We start from the raw sequence: 21988 nt of genomic DNA on the forward strand, positions 1-21988 counted from the left end.
AACATTTTTGTAGCTTTTCTCAGCATCCTGCCGGTCCAGTGAGCAGGTCAGCAGTCTCGGTGGGAGCGTCCCCCGCCTCCAGAGCTCTCCCTACGTTCTGCCAGAAGACTCCCGTGTGTTGGCTGGCCTGGGGCCAACTCAGGTAGGTGCGTTTCTTCACCAGCTTCCTCATGTGGTAGTAAGGAGACAGCTGGTGGGCCGGGATCTCCTCCAAAAACAGCAGGACCAACACGTCCTTCTGCTCGTTGAACAGACGGAAGCTGCAACACACACACAGTGGTAGAATGTAACGAAGTATATTTACTACAGTACTGTACTTCAGTCCAAATGTTGAGGTACTTGTACTTTACTTGAGTCTTTTCTGTTCATGCCACTTTCAACTTCTACTCCGCTACATTCATCTGACAGCTTTAGTTACTAGTTGCTTTATACATTAAGATTTCTGCACTCAAAACCCATGTAGTTTATAAAATACAATAGCAAAAACGTGATCAAATACATTAAAAAAAAATCTAAAAAGGTGGGAAAAGGTGTAAAAAAACAAGTCGAAAAAAAAATGTCAGAAAAGATGTTTTTAAGATATGTGTAATTCATGGCTCAATTCAAACAATATCGAAAAAGTATTTGTCTCTCCCCGTTCACCAACGGACATATTGTTACTGAAATAATGTCCCATAGTGGTCCAAAGGAAGGGGGGATGACGGATGTAAGCGCCCCCACCTGGCCATCTGGATCTCTCTGGAGCACCACTCGCTCTGCAGGTAACGCCGGGTGATCACACAGATGGTCTTCCTGCTGCCGTATATGGCGTCTGTAATGTTCTCTACGATCGGCTTCCCTGTGGAGAGTTCAGACACACTTGTGGTATCATCAACTGCATCTTTAAAACCAGTCAGCTGGAAACAGGGCTGTTCCTCCGAATTAAGCTGAAACAATACCAACAGAAGCACAATTCGGTCAAGTGCCTTTGGCGTTGTTATTGACGCTTAAAGTCTCCTTTATCGTCAGATCTACACACGCTTGGTCGGGACTATGACTCAATTAGGTTTAAGGAAAAGATGGTGGGTGGGCTTATCAAAGGTACGTTTCCATGACAAGAACGGGAAAGTTGGGTTTAGGAGAAGATGGTGGGTGGGTTTATAAAATTAACGTTTTAGTGACACGAGGGACATGAACCGTGGTCTCCTGGGTGAAAGTCCTGTGTTGTATGACCCATCCACCTGGAGCCTATTTTCCCATGTTTTCCCTCTAATTGACAATAGCGTCCAGGTTAAAAGAAAACATAATTACCCTTTAAGTAGTTTTACTGAAGTAGAGTTTCAAACACTCAAGGCCCTATCTTGCATCTGGCGCAGCGCAGTGCAAAGTCTGACGCAAGTGTCTTTGCTAGTTTAAGACCGACCCAGTTGTCAATTTCACGTCCAGTGCCCACGTCATTTAAATAGCAAGTGCACCTGCACCCATCTGTGCGCCCATTGGCGTGCTGGTCTTACAGGGAGATGTGTTCAGTTGCATTCTGGGCATATTGCTATATTGAGGCAGCGGGAAGTGATTGCGCCATCGACCAACAAAAACCTGGTCTAAAGTCAATAAAGCAGCATTTTATTGTTATTTTAATTCAATTCAATTTTCAATTCAATTTTATTTATAGTATCAAATCATAACAAGAGTTATTTCGAGACACTTTACAGATAGAGTAGGTCTAGACCACACTCTATAAAGCCCCAACAATTCCAATAGTTCCCCCAAGAGCAAGCATTAGCAGAGGCTATTGCGACAGTGGCGAGGAAAAACTCCCTTTTAGGAAGAAACCTTGGCAGACCCAGACTCTTGGTGGGCGGTGTCTGACGGTTGGAGTTATGACGGTACAGGATTTAGCGTGGCACAGCAGAGCATGGGTGGATGCGGTGGACGCAGCAGGACGTAGCCGGGCATTGCAGGGAATCGTAGAGCGTAGCAGGGTGTAGCAGGTTCATAGCCACAGCTGCACCCAAGACCCAGGTCTTGGTGTCGCCCTAATCCGAGGCGATGTTCTGGGTGAAGAAGAAACATAAGGACTCCGGGGAGTAAACTCACCAGAGCTAGGTGAGTAACAAGCACTTCTGAGACAGGATGTGCATAAAAGGAAACAAAAGAAAAGAGCGTGTCATAAGAAGGAACTTCCTTGGCAGTCTAGAATTATAACAGCATAACTAGGAGAGGCACTATATTATTGTTTATACGATAGGTATATCTGATGACTGTAAAGAGAAGCAGAGAAAAGCGGTGGTGCTGTGTCTGCAGCTATGCACCCTGCCCCGCCGGTCTAGGCGTTCACTGCAACTCCTCACTCCCAAACAGAGCTTTAGTAAAATGCTCCTAGACTTATGCACAGCGTGCGCACACTATGCTTGTTACACACGCAGGGACATGCAGCAGAACACACACATGCAGAAGATTACAAATAAAAATATTACGGTGCAAATCCGCCATCATAATAGCAATGTTCCAAGGTCCAAACGCGACTGGCTTTTAAAGGGAATGGGAGATGATCTCTGATTGGTTTATTGCAAATAACACCCGAAACTCACCTGATTATTGAAGACACTAACTACAACCCTTTTGAACCATGCACCCGGCGCATGGACCCTTTTTTCCGCTGTCAAACTAGCAAAGTGGATTTGGACACGCCCTAAATGCACCTGCGCCAGGCGCTTCACGCCATGTGCTTAGATCGTTAAAATAGGGCCCCATATTTAACAGTGTGTTATTGTTACTTTTACCTAAAGTAAAGGACTTCTTCCATGCATTATGGTCTATGCATTATTATAAAATATTGATATTTGAGATCGCTTTCAATATTGGGAGGCAATTGTTTGAAACTACATTCTCTTGTTCTTTTATCTGATGACATTTAGATTAATCTTTTAAGTTTGTCTGTGTCCACTCTTCCTCTTATCTTCTTCCTGTCAGAGATGTTGTGAAGGCAGAGCAGATACAGTTTATATATATAGTTATAGTATTTGCATCTGAGAGGTTTCACATCAGTTTTTTCTTTTTGCAGCTCTCTGCATCTGTATGTCTGCTAAACACTCACTAACACTTGCTTCATCAAACATGCTTCTTTGGTTTTGATATGACAGAAGATATGGAAAACCATAATATGTCCACTTTAACAGTGTGCTATTGATACTTTTACCTTAAGTAAAGGACTTGTTCCACACATTGTTTTGTTCATGCATTACTTTAAAAAGGTATTGGGAGGCAATTGTTTGTCTGTGTCCTCTCTTCCTCTTATGTTCTCCCTGTCAGAGATGTTGTGAACACAGAGCACATACAGTTCATATATATATATAGTTAGTGTTTGCGACTGAGTGGTTTCATATCTGTTTTTTCTTTTTGCAGCTATTTGTGTCTGTATGTCTGCAAAACACTCGCTAACACTCACTTTATTTAAAGTGCTTCTTTGGTTTTGATGCAGCTTGTGGTGGAAGGCCAGTATCAGATGTACTTCTCAGATATAAATAACGCCATCAGAGTCTGCATCAACTTTAAAAACTCAATATGGGTCGAAGGTGTATAGACGCTGCTGTGAACACCGCCTCGACCTGATGTTAGGCGCAAGTAAAAAAAACATAACGCCATAACAACCCACCTGCCTTTTCAATCACCATTGTATCATGAATGACATAATTGTTCTCTTGTTTTTAAGCCATGAAGTCTCTCTCTTTCTCATGGGTGGGCCAAAGTCTCTGGGCAGGCAATGCAGAGAAAGGGGAGGTAACCTTGCTCCTTATGACCTCATAAAGAGAAGATTCCAGATTGGCCCATCTGAGCTTTCATTTTCTCAAAGGCAGAGCAGGATACCCAGGGCTCGGTTTACACCTATTGCCATTTCTAGCCACTGGGGGACCACAGGCAGGCTGGGGGAACTAATATTCATTTTAAAAAACCTGAAATGTTCATGCCATGGGATCTTTAATGTTGAACACTGCATAGCAAGATTAAACACTCCCGAAAGTGTTAGTTTAGTTAGTAGGGATGCACCGAATCCAGGATTCGGTTCCGATTCGGCCAAATATTGAACCTTTGACCGGGTTCGTTTTCTGCTGAACTTTAGAATTTTTTAAACCACCTCTGTTCGACGTAATGACGACGCCGTTGATTATGGGAAGGTGTTATGTAGGTGGACTGTTAATTGCAGTAGGCTTTGAGAAAGTGAAAATGGAACTCGTGAGCAGAAGGTGTTGTTTGGCAGTACTTTCAGTCAAAAGAATGCAATTCAAGTCGAGCTACATGTAAAATTTGCAATGCCGATTTGTCTCGTGGTGGCAAGTACCCTAACAATACCAACATCGTCGCTGTTAAAACATTGGTGAAACTCTGAAAGAATACCAGTTGTGCATTAATGGAATCTATCAGACAGCAGCCAAAATGCAGCAACTTCAGGTACGGCAAGGAAGGACAGTCAATGTTTTTACTGTGTTCATGGACTGAGGATGGGAGGAGACTCGGTATTCGGTTTCGGATTCGGAAGAATCTTAACCAGTGGATTCGGTATTCGGCATTTGTTAGCTCTAATGTTAGATAAGGGTGCATTGCGAACACTGGCAAGGATTACAGACATTTCAAAAGCATTGCACATATCCCAGCATCAGAACGGATGAGACACAGCCTATGCTTTATTATACTATCTTGTGCTACATCGTTAAACAGACAGATACACTTATATTCCTATATAATGGTGTATTGGTGAAGTAGTATTGATCACTTTGGGGGGCGGTACATTTTGTCCCGACTGGTGATATGAAGAAGGTAAATACCTGGGTCGTAAAAGCTGGGTCGTTGTCACCTGTTGGCGACTAAACAAGTATCGCTGTAGCAGGCTTACTGGAGCTCTGTAACCAATAATACAATCAGCATCTGCTGCTGGGACTTCATCGTTCTATCGCACTATAGACTGTTCCAAGTTTGAGCACTTTGTTTTAAACAGACTTTGACCCCACCAGTGATAAAAATTATTCAGCAGAGGCGGCGCTATAGAAGGGAATCCTTCGCACCCCCCCCCACCAACTGCACCCTGCTCATCCATGCTAGGCTAAGGTTAGCTCTAATGTTAGAGGTATGGGTTCATACAACACAAGGATTTACGGACATTTCAAAAGCATCGCACATTTGCCAACATTGGAACGGATGAGAGACACATATATCCCTTTATTTACGGTGCTATCTTGCACTCAGAAAAAACTGTTCTTCGACAACAACTCTGAGCTTCCTGAATGAAATGAAAGTCAATCAAGTTAAACTAAGGAAGGCCAGAGATGGTGGGATTGCCTTGAAAGTGACCAATCAGAGGAGGCCAGTTCCTACTTGGTTTCCGCCCCCAAAGTGTCAAAATTCAGTTTCAAACAGGCATGCGGACTTCAACTTTTGCGAGTAGAGTTTACCTGCTTCAAGTTAGAAGATAGAAGACAAGCGCTTATGTTGTCACTCGCTTTCTGCTAATCCAGTACACCTTTACATGTACTGGAGTATTTCTATTTTTACTTTACTTATTACTTTAATTACTGAGTTGTACATGAAACAAGCTGAGATCCTGCAAGTCACAAGATCCCCAAAGACAAAACCTAAAACAGAGTAAAAATTGCTTTCAAAGCAAAGGAAGTCAAAAGGACAAGATTGTAAATCCGAGGAAATGGTTCATGTCAAAAAACTAAAGATCTTTCAAATAAAACTTGAAATTTTATGAGTGAAAGAATCTTTTTCCATCAATGCATACGACAAAAAAATACTCACAATCTTCACATTTGAGAAGCCAAAACAAGGGAATGTTTTGCACAAATCACGTATTTCTCTTGTCAAGTATTATTTTCTAGATTCTATTCTGCATTTTAGGAATTCCTGCAACAAGACAAACATTTTGCCTACAAGAAGAAGTTCAGTTTATCACCATATCACCAGATTTATCCCTGTGAAGTTTGATTTTAAAGTTAGGTTTTTAACACAAAAACAGCAGCAGAAACATCACAGATACATTTTCTGATACTCACAGTACGTCTCAGTTCTCCGCGTCTCTGCGTCTGAACAGGACGTCTTCGTTTTCAGTTCTGATGTTTCCACGACAGCAGCGGAGGATATAAATGTCACATCTATGAGTCAGCTCACTTCCCTTTTTCTCTATGAGTAATTTCCTTAAACCAAATGACAACTGACAGAGAAATAAGAGAACAAACACAAACAACACACAATGTGAAGAAGAAGAGGCGGAGCTTCAGGGCCTCCAGCCCCAAATATTTGAGGGTTTAAAAAATAACTTCATCTTTGTTTCATTTCCCTTTCTATTTCTGACTGGAATGGCAATCAGCACAGCAACCCTACCTATGTTATTGAACTTAACGGTCCCATGGCATGAAAATTTCACTTTTATGAGTTCTTTTAACATTAATATGCGTTCCCCCAGCCTGCCTATGGTCCCCCCCCCAGTGGTTAGAAATGGCGATAGGTGTAAACCGAGCCCTGGGTATCCTGGTCTGGAAAAAGTAAGGCCAGATGGGCCGATCTGGAATCTTGCTTCTTATGAGGTCATAAGGAGCAAGGTCAACTCCCCTTTCTCTGCTTTGCCCGCCCAGAGAAGAAGCCCACCCATGACAGAGAGACATCATGGCTTTCAAAAGAGCAAAGTGACAGTTGGTCATGACCACACCCCCACCCTCCACCTTGCCCCCCCTCTCTCCTCCTCAATAGCATTTAAAGCTACAGACACAGAAATGGCACATACTAAGTAAAGATCATTGTAGGACTGGCTCTAGTGGCTGTAATTCTGCACCAAGGCTGAATATTGGGAAAGAGACTTCAGATACAGTATTAGGGGACCACTAAGGTCTATATAATAGCATCCAAAGAGCACCCCACCCCCAGTTGTGGGCTCTGCCCCAGAATGTTTATAACGTCTGGCTCCACCCCCGAATGTTGGCACAAATGTGAACTTAATAATTTCATCTTTACTTTAGAAAACCAGTATTCAGATCAAGGCCGCCCAATTTGAGGCCCGCGGGTCAAATTCGACCCACCACAGCATTAGACATGCACATTTCAGTGCTGTAAAAGCCAACATAATGACTACGAAGCATACTGTATAGTTGACAGGTTACTATCTGGTTCTGTCAAAGCATTTTTGTTTTGTTTTCTATTGTATGTTCTCTGTTATGAAATGGCTTTAAAAAACAATAAAAATACAGCCAATCCAATCCAACTTTATTTGTAAAGCACATTCAAACACAACAGAGTTCAGTCAAAGTGCTGCACATTCAAAAAGCAACAAAGGATCAGAATATTACGTAAAATTAATTAATAAAAGCCACACTTTAGACTGTTTAGCTTTAAGATTTTTACCGTTTTTATGGAAGCTGTAAGCCAGCAGTAGGTTAACTTTACCTGCTGCCAAGTGTATTGCTAATAAGCATAACAAGCAATGATAAATAAAGTGGTGTCGTTTTATGAGTATATGTACATGAGGACAGTATCGGTCGAGATATCGATAACCCTTAATGAAAAATAAAGAGTTGAAGCCCTTTGTCTAAAGGATGGATAGAGAGGGAAGGAGTGAGTTGAGCTCCTCTTGGTTAGAGGAGAGGAATGGACGGGAGAGGGGGGAAGAGAGACCCTAACCCTAACCCCTAAACCTAATCCCTAAACCTAACCTCCTAACCCTAACCACTATTAGTTAAGTATGTTAAATAATATTCCTTTAAAGGCATACTATGCAGTTTCCATTTTTCTCAAACAGCGGCCCCTAGAGTCAATGTGGAGTACTTGTATTTAACATTACCTTTGCTGCTTTTTAGCTCTCACCAACGAGTGAAAGACGGTCAGTTTCTCGTTTTCTTTTCCTTAACTCTTCCGACCATGCTTTTGTTTTCTTTGTCAACTCTCCCATGATTCACTTCTGAAATGTGTCCTAGTGTCTTCCATAGAGGCTGCTTCTTATATGTTGTTGATGTCTGTGACGTCGTGCCGTAAGGCGAGTCATGATTCTCGTGAGATTTGGCGGGGTGCCACCTCCCACACCTGCATTGCTGGTTTTGCCAGCGGCGTCCCCCCCTGCTTTGCTATTGGGATTATTCGCCCTACTACGAGTTCATTTTCCATCAAAATTACTTTGAAGCTATATTATATATTATATTAAGGTACAAATCTTGCATAGTGTGCCTTTAACATTGGGAGAGATGTTTTTATACTGCGACGCCGTATATTTATTATATAATTTTATATTTTAATTATTTATTTTGTAATTATTTATTTTGTAATCTCTCCAGGAGAGAGGCCAGGGCAGGTGTGGAGGTGACATTCTATTTAAAGTTGTATTCTCCTGATATCCGTCCTGTCCAGTGGTTCTTTTAACCTGCTTTTAAATATCTGGCTTCCTTTTGAACAGCTTTTATATAACTGAACTTGTTTTTTAAAGAGGATTATAAGTGTTTTATTCACACCAGTGATCCCCTGGTGCCTGTGTCCCTCGCAGCGGTCATCCAGGGTGATCCGTTTTAACCCAAACCTAACCCATATAAATAAGTATGTGTGGGAAATGCAGGAAAGGAGAGCTTTAAAGGTGCTCTAAGTGATGTCACGCGTTTTTTAGGCTATACAACTTTTTGTCACATACAGCAAACATCTCCTCACTATACGCTACCTGCCTGTCCTCTGAACACACTGTAAAAAAATGCTGTCTCTGTAGAAAGCCGAGGATCCACAAATGCCAACAATAACAAACTGCGCCAACCTGCACCACCAAACATAACAGTGTTCCAGCCAATAACCGACAAGGAGTTGGGGGGGTGGGGGGTTAGTGCGTGGAAGCACAGAAGGGAAGGGGAGGGGATGGGAGGAGGAGGAGGACGGAGGGGCGAGCTAGCCTCCGTGTTGTTTGACTATACTTCGAACGTCAACAAGAAGTGACGCCACCCAACATCACTTAGAACACCTTTAAGTGAATGCATTGGACCGTTTTAGTGCCTTTGGCTTCCCAGTTCAACCCCCTCAATCATCGAACGAAGCAAGGGAAACCATTGAGATAAAATGCTCATTCCGTAGCCCCCTAAACATAACCCCTCCAACCCTAACCCTAACCCCCTAACCTTAACCCTTTTCCAACATTTTTGTAGCTTTTCTCAGCGTCCTGCCGGTCCAGTGAGCAGGTCAGCGGTCTCGGTGGGAGCGTCCCCCGTCTCCAGAGCTCTCCCTACGTTCTGCCAGAAGACTACCGTGTGTTGGCTGGCCTGGGGCCAACTCAGGTAGGTGCGTTTCTTCACCATCTTCCTCATGCGGTAGTACGGAGACAGCTGGTGGGCCGGGATCTCCTCCAGAAACAGCAGGACCAACACGTCCTTCTGCTCGTCGAACAGACGGAAGCTGCAACAACACACACACAGTGGTGGAATGTAACTAAGTACATTTATTACAGTACTGTACTTCAGTCCAAATGTTGAGGTACTTTACTTGAGTCTTTTCTTTTCATGCCACTTTCTACTTCTACTCCGCTACATTCATCTGACAGCTTTAGTTACTAGTTACTTTACACATTTGGATTTCTGCACAGAAAACTCATGTAGCTTATGAAATACAATAGCAAAAACGTGAGTCGAAAGTTGAAAAAAAAACAAAAAAAGTCTGAAAAGATTTGTGTAAGATATGTGTAATTCATGGCTCAATTCAAACAATATAGAAAAAGTATTTGTCTCTCCCCGTTCACCAACGGACATATTGTTACTGAAATAATGTCCCATAGTGGTCCAATAGAAGGGGGGGACTTTGCCTCTATAGAGCAGGAGGTTCTGATGGATGTGAGTGCCCCCACCTGGCCAGCTGGATCTCTCTGGAGCACCACTCACTCTGCAGGTAACGCCGGGTGATCACACAGATGGTCTTCCTGCTGCCGTATATGGCGTCCGTAATGTTCTCTACGATCGGTTTTCCTGTGGAGAGTTCATACACACTTGTGATATCATCAACTGCATATTTAAGACCACTTTCTCAGGGTTCCTGTTTTAAAACCAGTCAGCTGGAAACCATCAGCTGGAAACAGGGCTGTTCCCTGAACTAAGCTGAAACAAAATACCAACACAATACAGTCAGGTGCCTTTGGCGTTGTTATTGACGCTTAAAGTCTCCTTTAGCGTCAGATATACACGCGCTTGGTTGGGACTATGACTCATTTAGGTTTAAGGAAAAGATGGTGGGTGGGCTTATTAAAGGTGGGTGGGGTTATTTTACTCGTTACTTGGGTTGTGCATTATGTCATTTGTGCAATATATAGGCTATTGGATTTGTGCATTATGTCAGTGTTATTGTATCATTTGTGCAATATCTCATCTGTGCTACACTTATTGCGGATAATACAGCCGACAGGGTTGTTCAATTAACATTGCCAATGAAGGAAGAGGTTAATGTGCTTACTATATAGGTACCTGTCTAATGTATATGAGAGTTTTGTGTTGCATGAGAGTTTGTGATGAGAGATGCTTATTTTCTGTATTTGGTGTTGTCTTTGTAAACCTGCAGAACAGAAAGAGTCCAAAACAAATTTCCATTCCGGGACAATAAAGTATATCTATATATAGGGGACACATGCCTTTGGTGTGGGAGACCTGGGTTCAAATCCCACTGTGATAAATCAACCAATGTGTCCCTGAGCAAGACACTTAACCCCTAGTTGCTCCAGAGGCGTGCATCCTCTGATATATATAGCAATTGTCGCTTTGGATAAAAAGCATCAGCTAAATAACAAATGACATGTAATAATAATATCTTATATATATATATATATATATATATATATATATATATATATATATATATATATATATATATATAAATTTACTGGGCAAGTGAAAAAAAAGAACTTTAACGTTGAAAAACTGCATAGTTATTGTTATTTTGAAATAAATGCCAGACACTTTTATAGTAACCAACCTTTTCAAATATTTTGCAGAAATTACCAACAAGTTGAAGCTGTGTGGGTTGGTTGAAAACACTGTCTGCAGGTGACTTTTTAAAGCTTTCAGCAGAGGCCGTCACTCTCAAGATATTACAAGCCAGGACTTTGACCCAGGATACCAATGTTCCTGTCCCATTTAGGGTTTATTAACTTTACGGGAAAAAAATGCAGCTACGTCACGTTCTGCGTCACGTGGTAAGCTTCAGGAACCGAAGTAACATCTGATTTTAACCCAAACCACCATCTTTTTATCAACTTAAATAAGTAGTTTGAATGCCTGAACTTAACCAAACTGGGATGGTTTCAGTTAACGTGTTTAAAACTGTGAGCGTTACGTACTTGGTTCCAGATATGAAGACAGCAAACGCTCCTGTTGGTCGTATCAAATGGGAGAAATAAACAACCTATATCCTTGTATGGTTTGGAGGAACTGTTGGATGTTTTAAGGATTTGAAGAAAATATTTTTCTGGAGAGGACAGTTTCTAGTGTGGCTATCACCAGACCAAGCTCAATCTTTTAAGATTGAACATGAGTCTGGGGAGTCTGCTCTGTATTTTCTACTGCCCAAGAGGCGTGATCAACGGCCATAGCTCAAATGACTCTGTACGCAATTGTATAGTCCTTCAACCAATCAGACCAACGATCCGGGTGACGTAGCAGCAACAGCGGCATCAACGGGTTAATGCGCTTCAGTGCCCACCATGTTGAATGTAAACAAAAAGCTGCTTGGTTGCTTCTCTATCATCATCGTGTTAAACATGCCAATAGTGCACCAGGTGGCTAATCCAGTTTGTGATTGGTCCCCGCAAATTTGCAATGGAAGCAGGATAGAAAAATGTACAGGTTTACAGCCTGCGATGCAGGGTGAAATGAAATCGCCGACAGATCGGGCTGGGTTTACCCAGTCTAGACAGTTTCTGTATTGAAGTGGGAATTTTAGTGGCAACACTTAAGTATTAGGGCCATTTCCGAAGCTGCTAAAGTGTTGGTTTTGTGTAATAAATTAATGACAGATAGCAGACAAGAATAGAAATTCAGTTGAAGATGAAGACAGACAGAGTAAGAGTGTACCTGGTTGGAAGTCTCTGTGGTGCAGACAGAGTCTCCAGCCCTGCTCTCCTTCCAGCGCAGGAAGCATCTCTTGGTAAACCCAGGCCTCGTCGTCAACATTGTAGGAGATGAAGGCATCGTAGCGATGACGAGCTTCCGCCTTTCTCTTCCTGCTGTCATATAGGAAGGCCAGAAAGAGGTGGTAGGCGTAGGCTAGCTGCCATTTTAGAAAGTGGTAGATGAAGGATGCGAGGAGTGTAAGAGCAACCAGACAAGTGCTGGAAATGAAGCAGAGGAAGCTAACGTCCATCCAACAGGACAGGATGTCAAAGTCCAGAAGCTTGTTTCCTTGTTCAGCCACAGGGAAGGAACATGTGTACTGGTAGGCGTTAACAACCTGAGTTTGCTTGTTGTTCTGCACCCATTGGATAAAGCCGGCGTTAGAGCAGTCACAAGTGAAAGGGTTGTTTTGCAGATCGAGGTATGTTAGAGCAGGGAGAAATTGGAAGACCGTCTCATTGATAACGGTTATCTCATTGTCACTTAGTTTCAAACATCTGAGTGCAGACAGATCGGCCTGGAACAGAAAATCCAAAGACTTGATCTTAGTTTCGGAGAAATCGAGAACCTGCAGGTCTGGCATTGGCTGAAACAGTCCAGGATCCAAGTCTGACAAATCAGTCTGTCTGATTGTCAAACTCTTGAGCTGGCGATTGAATTGAAAAGTGTCCACATCTGGCGCAGAAATGTAGAAGTTCTCAGCTGTCAATTCCTCTAAATGTCTCATAGCCTGGAGCATGTCCATTGGTATGTCAAAGGGAAAACCAGTGTGATAACCTTTGCATATTATTGTGAAAACTTTCATAGATTTTAAATGAAAGAAAGCTTTATAATAGTTTGGTTGAGGACCTTTGAAACCATCAATAATAAAGTAGATTGTCAGATTTTCCAACTGCTGTAAAGCTCTGAATTTATTTTCAAAATGGAGTGGAAGAGATACACTTAGGTTACCCAGGTTATTCAATCCATCGAAAGCCTTATGTTTCACCCTCCCGATATGTTTTGATACTACATCCAAATATTTTAAGGACCCTAAACTTTGAAAATCCCCCTTTTCAAGAATAACTACAAAGTTGTTGCTCAGATCCAAGAACTCAAGCTTCTTCAGGCCTATTTTGAAGGCGTCTCCGAATGTCCACAGCAGGTTGTCGCTCATATCTAAAATCTTCAAATCATTAAGACTTTCAAAGACGCATCCGTCCAATTTGCCAATGTGGTTGGCGTACAAATAAAGCTCTCTGAGGCGTGTTGTGTTTGTGAAATCCTCACAGCTCACCTCAGAAATAAAATTGTCACCAATATTTAGGATCTCGAGAGAGGAGACACTCCGAATGTCATTGGGCACCTTGGTGAGGAAGTTGTTCTCTAAAGTTAGAAACCTCAGTTGCTTCATCAGTCGAATCGAGCCTTTAGACAGTTCAGTCATGGAAGTAGTAGACAAATCAAGCTCACTGAGCTGAGAGCAAGCTAAAAGTTTGACACTTATGTTGGGGAATTTGTTCCAATACAGATCCAGCTTCTTAAGTGTCGGTATCTTGCAAACCGTAGCTAGGAGACCTTTGTCGATCCACTTCTCCATATAATTCAGTCTCAGATACATCAGTGAGTCGAGGCTCTGCAGGACTTTTCGGATCCCTTCGAAAGTAATGTACGGGGAATTAAAATACAGCTGAGTTATGTTCCTGAGTAAAGTCTTGTCAGGTATGTCCCATTGCCAGCCGGCAACATGGCCACACAGAGAAAGGTCTATCGTCTCAAGGTGAGGAAAGATCTGTGTTGTGATGCTGAACTTCTCAAACTTGTCATTATCTGAAACATCCAACACCTTCAGGCTTGAGGGCACATTCAGCAGCAGATCTTTGGTCTCAAAGGAGGGAAATAGATTGCTCTAATACTCAGTTTCTGTATAAGTGGTAGCTGTAGGATGGGCTGAATGTCAGCGACTTGTTGGAGCTTGTTTGAGTCTAAAATCACGGTTTCTAATTTGGATAGGGACTGAAAGGCCGAGGTATGAATGGACTGAATGTTGTTACCGGAGAGATCAAGCATGGTAAGGTTGGACAGTCCCTGAAAGAGGTTGCCTGTCAGGTCGATGAGTTTGTTATTGGCCATGTTGAGCCTTGTTAACGCCACCAAATGGATGAAAGATCCATCGTCCACGTGAGCAATCTGATTTCCATCCAGCCACAAAAATCTGAGTTTTGACAGATCCCGGAAATCGTCCCTGTTGATATGTTCGAGCTGATTGTGCGAGAGATACAATCCACTCGCATCTCTGGGTATGTCATCAGGCACAGTTACAAGTTCATGGTTTGTGCAATCCAAAACAACATCAGCCAAGGCGTCGTTAGAATAACCGATGCGGCAGTTTTTCAGAGAATAAGCCAAGGAAGGGTTCAGATGATGCACGAGACACAGAAGTAATACAAGAAGTCTCTGTATGTAGTACAAAGACAAACCTCCCATTGCTGGCATGATGCCAACGTTTAGGACCATCGCTGGAAGGAGTTACTGCGGGCAGAGTTTTGTTGAATGTTGTTCACGGAATCACATCTGTAGAGGACAACACAACACGTCACACAACATTACTTAATCCTGCAAAATAATAGCTTCACATTTTGGGAAAATACGCTTCTTTTTAACTTTCTTTCTTGAGGGCGGTGTGAAAATTACCAGAGTCAAATTCCTTGCTTGTTTACACAAACCTGGCCAATAAAGCTGATTCTGATTCTGAAACCTTATTCAAACTCTGGTGCGGGCCAAACAACTGATCTATTTTCCACTTGAAAACGGGAGTCGCGGGACAAGAACGGGACACGAACCTCGTATGGCGTCAGGATCATGTCATATCTCGCGATCCTAATAAAACATGCTCCATGAGCAAATTATATCATTTCACACCCGCACAAATCACTCATTGCACAGGTATTCAACAATCGAGAAGGAATAGGCTGCAGCAAGCGTGAATCTTAACGTAGAGTGAGGGAAAGAATGGCACCTGAACTGGCCCTTTGATTGGTCACTTTCAAGGCGATCACAGCATCACGGACCACATTAGTTTACCTTGATTGATAGCTTTCATTTAGTTTCTGTCTTTATGACAATGTAGCGCAAGATAGCTCCATGAATAAAGGAATATATGTGTCTCTCATGCATTCTAATGTTGGCATATGTGCGATGCTTTTGAAATGTCCGTAAATCCTGGCCGTTGTATGAACCCATGCGATAGAACGATAAAATCCCAGCGGCAGCTGCTGATTGTATTTAGCGGTTACAGAGCTCCAGGAAGCCGGCTACAGCGATACTTGTTTAGTCGCCAACAGGTGACAGCGACCCAGCTTCATACACCGCCAGATGCCGGTCCTTTCAGGGGCCATGGCGATGACACTAAAATAAAATAAAATATAAAATATTGTTGTTTGGATTAAAACACTCCCGGAAAGTGTTTAGTTTAGTTAGTAGGGATGCACCGAATCCAGGATTCGGCTTCCGATTCGGCCAAATATTGAACTCTTTGACCGGGTTCGTTTTCTGCTGAACTTTAGAATTTTTTTAACCACCTCTGTTCGACGTAATGACGACGCCGTTGATTATGGGAAGGTGTTTATGTAGGTGGACTGTTAATTGCAGTAGGCTTTGAGAAAGTGAAAATGGAACTCGTGAGCAGAAGGTGTTGTTTGGCAGTACTTTCAGTCAAAAGAATGCAATTCAAGTCGAGCTACATGTAAAATTTGCAATGCCGATTTGTCTCGTGGTGGCAAGTACCCTAAACAATACACAACATCGTCGCTGTTAAAACATTTGGTATGAAACATCTGAAAGAATACCAGTTGTGCATTAATGGAATCTATCAGACAGCAGCCAAAATGCAGCAACTTCAGGTACGGCAAAGGAAGGACAGTCAATGTGTTTACTGTGTTCATGGACTGAGGATGGGAGGAGGACTCGGTATTCGGTTTCGGATTCGGAAGAATCTTAACCAGTGGATTCGGTATTCGGCATTTGTTAGCTCTAATGTTAGAGATAAGGGTGCATTGCGAACACTGGCAAGGATTACAGACATTTCAAAAGCATTGCACATATCCCAGCATCAGAACGGATGAGAGACACAGCCTATTGCTTTATTATACTATCTTGTGCTACATCGTTAAACAAGACAGATACATACTTATATTCCTATATAATGGTGTATTGGTGAAGTAGTATTGATCACTTTGGGGGGCGGTACATTTTGTCCCGACTGGTGATATGAAGAAGGTAAATACCTGGGTCGTAAAAGCTGGGTCGTTGTCACCTGTTGGCGACTAAACAAGTATCGCTGTAGCAGGCTTACTGGAGCTCTGTAACCAATAAATACAATCAGCAGCTGCTGCTGGGACTTCATCGTTCTATCGCACTATAGACTGTTCCAAGTTTGAGCACTTTGTTTTAAACAGACTTTGACCCCACCAGTGATAAAAATTATTCAGCAGAGGCGGCGCTATAAAGAAGGGAAATCCTTCGCACCCCCCCCCCACCAAACTGCACCCTGCTCACATCCATGTTAGCTAGGGCTAAGGTTAGCTCTAATGTTAGAGGTATGGGTTCATACAACAGCAAGGATTTACGGACATTTCAAAAGCATCGCACATTTGCCAACATTGGAACGGATGAGAGACACATATATCCCTTTATTTACGGTGCTATCTTGCACTACAGAAAAACTGTTCTTCGACAACAACTCTGAGCTTCCTGAATGAAATGAAAGTCAATCAAGTTAAACTAAGGAGGCCAGAGATGGTGGGATTGCCTTGAAAGTGACCAATCAGAGGAGGGCCAGTTCCTACTTGGTTTCCGCCCCCAAAGTGTCAAAATTCAGTTTCAAACAGGCATGCGGAATTCAACTTTTGCGAGTAGAGTTTACCTGCTTCAAGTTAGAAGACTAGAAGACAAGCGCTTATGTTGTCACTCGCTTTCTGCTAATCCAGTACACCTTTACATGTACTGGAGTATTTCTATTTTTACTTTACTTATTACTTTAATTACTGAGTTGTACATGAAACAAGCTGAGATCCTGCAAGTCACAAGATCCCCAAAGACAAAACCTAAAACAGAGTAAAAATTGCTTTCAAAGCAAAGGAAGTCAAAAGGACAAGATTGTAAATCCGGAGGAAATGGGTTCATGTCAAAAAACTAAAGATCTTTCAAATAAAACTTGAGTGAAAGAATCTTTTTCCATCAATGCATACGACAAAAAATACTCACAATCTTCACATTTGAGAAGCCAAAACAAGGGAATGTTTTGCACAAATCACGTATTTCTCTTGTCAAGTATTATTTTCTAGATTCTATTCTGCATTTTAGGAAATTCCTGCAACAAGACAAACATTTTTGCCTACAAGAAGAAGTTCAGTTTATCACCATATCACCAGATTTATCCCTGTGAAGTTTGATTTTAAAGTTAGGTTTTTAACACAAAAACAGCAGCAGAAACATCACAGATACATTTTCTGATACTCACAGTACGTCTTCAGTTCTCCGCGTCTCTGCCGTCTGAACAGGACGTCTTCGTTTTTCAGTTCTGATGTTTCCACGACAGCAGCGGAGGATATAAATGTCACATCTGATGAGTCAGCTCACTTCCCTTTTTCTCTATGAGTGATTTCCTTAAACCAAATGACAACTGACAGAGAAATAAGAGAACAAACAACAAACAACACACAATGTGAAGAAGAAGAGGCGGAGCTTCAGGGCCTCCAGCCCCAAATCTTTGAGGGTTTAAAAAATAACTTCATCTTTGTTTCATTTCCCCTTTCTATTTCTGACTGGAATGGCAAATCAGCACAGCAACCCTACCTATGTTATTGAACTTAACAGTCCCATGGCATGAAAATTTCACTTTTATGAGTTCTTTTAACATTAATATGCGTTCCCCCAGCCTGCCTATGGTCCCCCCCAGTGGTTAGAAATGGCGATAGGTGTAAACCGAGCCCTGGGTATCCTGGTCTGGAAAAAGTAAGGCCAGATGGGCCGATCTGGAATCTTGCTTCTTATGAGGTCATAAGGAGCAAGGTCAACTCCCCTTTCTCTGCTTTGCCCGCCCAGAGAATTTAGCCCACCCATGACAGAGAGACATCATGGCTTTCAAAAGAGCAAAGTGGCAGTTGGTCATGACCACACCCCCACCCTCCACCTTGCCCCCCCTCTCTCCTCCTCAATAGCATTTAAAGCTACAGACACAGAAATGGCACATACTAAGTAAAGATCATTGTAGGACTGGCTCTAGTGGCTGTAATTCTGCACCAAGGCTGAATATTGGGAAAGAGACTTCAGATACAGTATTAGGGGACCACTAAGGTCTATATAAAGAGACTTCAGATACAGTATTAGGGGACCACTAAGGTCTATATAAAAGAGACTTCAGATACAGTATTAGGGGACCACTAAGGTCTATATAATAGCAGAGAGTAATAGGCGGCAGCTTCTGTCAAACAAATATGCAGGAAGTAATAAAGTTTGATGGATGACCTACAGGTCAAGAGGTCACGAGCTGTCAAAAACGTGATTTACATCTGCCAGATGTTTCTGACGCAATCCTTCCGGAACCTTCCAGAAAGAGGGCGTGCCTCAGACCGGATGTTACAGAGGAGGAATCCGGAAACTGCATATTAATGCGTCAATACAGGAAATTGCGTGTTTTTAAATGAACCAATGAGCAAGAATGAAGTATCTTTACACTATCTGAAGCAGTTATAACTGTGAGTCCAGAGAGTGGGTAAGACTGGGCTGTAAAAAAAAAAGGAATGTTCAAAAATGCGAGAGCTCCTCTTACAACAGGCTAAGGAAGTAGCTCTAATAAGCGTGAATGGTCCTAAACCCCCAAAAGGTCACTGCATCTCCAAACTCACGCACACACACACACACACACACACACACACACACACACACACACACAGGCACACACAAACAAATGCATGCACTGACACACTCACACACACACACACACCCACACACACACACACACACACACACACACACACACACACACACACACACACACACACACACACACACACAGGCACACACAAACAAATGCATGCACTGACACACTCACACACACACACACCCCCACACCACACACACACAAACACACACACACACACACCCACACACACACACACACACACAAACACACACACACACACACACTCACACACACACACACACGCATACAAACACACACACATACACACAATTAAACACAGAAACATACACACACACACACACACACACACACACACACACACACACACACACACACAGGCGTTACATTTTGTAAAAAATGTTGATCGTATGTCTGTGCATGCTTAGCTCTGGTTGGTATGTCTGGCTCACACTGTCCTCTGCCCTCCTGCGTCCTCCGCTGCTCCGTACTCATCTGGCTGTGCCTGCATCGTTCTGGCCCGGGGATCTGTGTTCACTCCCCTTTTCCCTCCACACCTATTCTTCCCATGCCCGAACACTCTACCGGAAATTACGTTTTCAGTTCAAATGAGCTAACCAGTGAGAAGTCAAAAAATAAATAAAAAAGATCAACATTCCCTGTACCATAAATATGGTATTTTCCATCAGATCACACAAAATCACACATGGAATTTGAACACATAACATTCATTGTGACTACTTTCTTTGAATTTTGAGTGATTTATTCAACTTAGTCACACTTTGTCTGTTTACGGTCAAAATGTAGGAAAGAGTATAATATTCATCCATACACACACTCCTACAACTTTCTTGTGCTTGTGTACCATTATACAAATGAAACATACGCAGACACACACACACACACACACACAAACAGACAGCACATGTTGTCATGTTGCCGCTTATGCATGTGAACCACTAATGTTCGCCCACACATGCATATGAATTTTAACTTGTGAATACAAAACTTATTTTGTATCATTTTAATGTAACTAACAAAACAGATTTGTAGTGATTGACATTGACAATTCACAATGATAAACATTGACATTGACTTAAAATATTGGTTGTGTTTGATGTGGTGAAAGATGTCAATTTAAAAAAGATAACGTAGCAGCAAATAGTTAAGCTAATTATATTAAATATACAAACGTTAAAAAATATGTGCTTGTGACATTTTTGTATTAATACAGCTGTTAAAATTATATTTTATTCTCCTTGATGTACACAATGCTTATAATAGCTGTAAAAAATGTAAGATAAGATTCGACTTTGCACCCTGAACCCAATTTGTTTCTTTGTAAAACGCCAACATTAAAAGTACGTACTACTACCTTGAAGTTATATGACTTCACCAGATGCATTTATGCTTTAGCGACATTGCGTCGTAATTTACCAATTCAGAATTAACACGTCGCCAAAATGTAAGTCTCACAGACAAGATATGGTATGTTCAACATGAATTTGAATTCATGAATACAAAACTGATTTTGTATCATTTTAATGTAACTAGCATAACCACATTCGCTTAAAAGATTGTTTGTGTTTAATGTGGTGAAAGATGGCAATTTAAAAAAGATAACATAGCAGCAAGTAGTTTAGCTAATTATATTAAAAACATTACAAACATTTTTAAACCTTATGTGATCAGTGTTAAAAAAGAAAAGAAAAAAAAAAAAAAAAGTAAGACGAGATTCAACTTTGCACCCCGACCCAAATTTGTTTCTTTGTAAAACACCAACGTTAAAAGTAAGTAATTTTACTCTGGTCTCATGTTATCTGCATTTCAACCTGAGCTCAATTATTTATAATAATAATTAATTATACAACGCAATATGCAACTGACAACTATGTATGTATTTGAATGACCGACAAATGATATATCACTTAAGAGCAGAAACTAAGAATTTAAGACCACAGTTTTTTATCCTGTAAAAGTATCACTGAAAAGACCCTGAAGGGTGTTGGAACGGCAACTATGATTACATCAAAACTCTGACTCAAACAAGGTTCTTGTTATTTACTAGAAAAGAGAGGATTTAAGAAAACTATAAGAGATAGTTAAAAAAGAAAAAGATATAGGAAGCTTGGCCCTCTAAGCGAACTGCTATTTTATTTATGAATTGGTATATCCAAATGTGATATTGTTTGACTTTGTATTTCTATTATTGTTATACAATGTTCTGTCTTTTTCATATCTACAACATCTATCAATGTTGGAAGATCTCTCTTGGAGTAGACTAGTTCTCCCTTTGACAGAGCAAGGGCCTCTAGCTTGCAGTAGTCAGCTAAGGTCAAAGGTTGACCACTTACACACACACACACACACACACTTCACTCCCACCCCCGCACCACACACACACACACACACACACACACACACACACACACACAGACACACACACACAGACACCAGTGGTATGTCAACAGCTATACATTTATGTCCACATACGTTTTCTTAGTATTTATCTTTAGATTGGATATGTCGTTAGATTAAATGCCGTAGGAAAATAATTTCCAACCAGAACCACTCAAGCTAAAAGCATTGAGGGTTAAAAGCCACATGTCCCACTGTAGCCTTTCATCTCACTATATACACAGTTTGGTTTTTATTTGTTAACCCTGTTAACCTTGTTAAGCTGTAAATGTAGCAAGTCTTCTCTCACTTTCATAAGGAAAATTGTAGGGTATATCTATCCAATTACAAATGCAAGCACCGCTTATTAAACAAGAACAAGAAAATATATGAATGGATTTAACATCAGTGCAGCCAAACACTATGAACAATCTTCATTTAGACAACGCACACCGGCACTCAGAACATACTGAAAGTAAAACACTAGCATCAAACACAACATACAAACTAGAACTTTTAAATATTTACAGTTTGGATAATTTGACTGATTTCACACAATCAATATTTTCTTTAAAGAAAAATATTT

General features: G+C 41.5%; 1 pseudogene; it reads right to left on the reverse strand.

Annotated features, from left to right (window-relative positions):
• Window positions 1-21988, reverse strand: part of LOC116036844 — a 32313-nt pseudogene continuing 10325 nt past the window's right edge.

Source organism: Sander lucioperca, chromosome 16 (genome assembly GCF_008315115.2).
Source record: "Sander lucioperca isolate FBNREF2018 chromosome 16, SLUC_FBN_1.2, whole genome shotgun sequence".
Classification (NCBI taxonomy): domain Eukaryota; kingdom Metazoa; phylum Chordata; class Actinopteri; order Perciformes; family Percidae; genus Sander; species Sander lucioperca.